Raw genomic sequence first — 2444 nt, 5'->3', positions numbered from 1 at the left:
GGCCGCCAGCGCCAGCGCCGGCCCCGGCCGCCCCATGGCGCCGGGACCCCGCTCCGCTTGTGCACTGGCGCGCTACCCTCCACTTCCCGCCCCGCACAAAGATGGCCTCCCCTATGCCCTGCACAAACATGACTGCCCTGCGCCATGGCGCCGGGACACGCCCCCCGTGCGTCGGCTCATTCCTCGCCAGTTCTCGCCCCTCACAAAGATGGCCGCCCCCGCGTGCCCCGCACAAACATGGTCGGAAAGGCGCGCAGGGGCAGGGCCACGTGGAGCAAGTCACCTCAGGGGGAGCAGGGGAGCAGCGGCTGCCGCTGCTCCCTGTCTGCGCCTGCTGTATTGCAGTGCCCCCTGGTGGTGTTGGGGTTCAGGTTGGTGATGGATGATGATGATGGCTCTCTAGGTCTGTGGTGACCTCCTAAGATGAGGGATAGCCAGAAAAGGTGCTTTGGGTCAATGTGACATCTTTTTATTAGACTGATCTAACTTGGTTTAGTTGGTCTAATAAAAGCTGTCATATTTACCCAGAGAACCTTGTCGGCCTATGTCCTTAGACCAGGGGTCAGCAACATTTTGGGTCAGAGCGCCAAAAACACCCACTACCTTGACTTGTAAGATGTTGGTGTGCCAGGGGCAGACAGTGGGGGAGCCACGCGTGGCTCAATTCTTGTTGTGGCAGCACAGCCTAGATCCCTTCCCTGCTGTCCAACCCAAGGCAGGAGTGCCAAGCAAAATGCCTCTAAGTACCACACTCTGGTGACAGGGACAGGCAATTATTGTTGGCAGAGGGCTGCTTACTGAGTTGGCAAGCCATCGAGAGCCATAAGACAGGCAGCCCAGGGCACATTAATATTAATTTTCTAAATTTTTTAGGTGCCCTGCAGGCTGGATAGAATGGCCTGGCGGGCTGTATCTGGCCCCCGGGCTGCATTTTGTCCACCCCTGCTCTGGTGCCTGTGTTGGGGGTTGCCTTATCCCTGCCTTAAACCAACAGGCTACCTAACCGACACCCTGTAACATGAGGGATAGTAACATAAGGAGAAGTGCAAAGTCCTGCACTTAAGTTGGAAGAATCCTTTGTACCAGTACAGGCTTGAGACCAGCTGGCTAAGCAGCAGCTCTGCAGAAAAGGACCTAGGTGTCACAGTGGACAATAACCTGAATATAAGCTAGCAGTGTGCCCTTCTTGCCAAGAAGGCTAATGCCATACTGGGCTGCAAAAATAGGAGCGTTGTCAGCAGAGTGAGTGAGGTGGTGGTGGTTGTGGAATCTCCACCCTTGGTGGGGAGGGGGGAGTTTTAAGACCTGGGCAGACAAAGCCTTGACTGGGATGATCGAGCTGGGGATGGTCCTGCTTTGAGCAGGGGGTTAGTCTGGATGACCTCCTGAGGTCCTTTCCATTCCTATCTTTCCATGATTCTGTGTCTTCCCCAGGCCAATGAAGGAGTTCCTCTTTCTGGTATCAAAGGCTGGGAGGTTGCTAGATGAAGTGGATAGATATGGGCCTGGTCTTGGACAAAGCCTGGGCAGCAGCCATCTCCACCAGCCTGCCCACCTCTCATGATGGTTCCACCATCATCCTGAATTGAAAGGACAAAATCTGCCCTCTCTGTCCCTGTGCATGTAACTTCTGCTGCTGGGAGCTGCACATGGGTCTAGAGCTGAAATCATCTCTGTCCTGCCAGTTCCAAAGGCAGGGCTGGCCCATCCTATACTGGGTCCCCACAGCCAGGCGGAGAGGCCACAGCCCTTCCCACATTTGGCAGTGTAGCCCGGCCACCACCCCTCCCCCTGCGTCCAGTGTACCAGGATGTTGGTTTCCTTCCCGGTCAAGCTGGAGAGGAATTGCTGGCCCCATCCCTGGGGAGGGATCAGGGGGCCCCATAACTACATCTTGCAGGGGGCCCCAAAAAATTGTGGGCTGGCCCTATCCAAATGAATGACTCGTAATTTGTTCCCCCTCCTCCCGCAAATTGGGAGGTGCATCTCTTTTTGCATTTTTTTTGCTTGGCTAGATCTCCTTCCTCCTCATACCTCTTTTCCACCTCCCACCGCCTCCTCCAAACACACATGCCCCTGTGTCTAAAGATGTTTTGACTTCTCTGATTTGTTTCTTTACAATGATGAGGTCCAGAAGTCCCCATGTAACTTCATCTCTTCAGGAGCCAGAGCTGTAAGTAAAACTGTAATTATTGTTGGACCAAAATAAAGCCATGAATATTGGTAATGCTCATCTGTGACCCAACACTCTTTGGTTTCCAGAACTGATTCTAACAATGCCATCTTCAAAACTATTCATGTTCAGACTGGTTCTGCCAAGGAGAGTCAGCCTGCAGGAGGTAGGTTTGTTAACATGGTGACTGGAGCGCTATCATTACACACGCATCCAACCATCCAGCTTGGGACTACTTTGCTGTCTACAAACTGTGTCTATCCATGGTTCT

This window comes from Gavialis gangeticus, unplaced genomic scaffold, assembly GCF_001723915.1.
Source record: "Gavialis gangeticus isolate Ggan-Ray unplaced genomic scaffold, GavGan_comp1, whole genome shotgun sequence".
In the NCBI taxonomy this organism is placed as follows: domain Eukaryota; kingdom Metazoa; phylum Chordata; order Crocodylia; family Gavialidae; genus Gavialis; species Gavialis gangeticus.
This window is presented reverse-complemented; position numbering follows the sequence as displayed.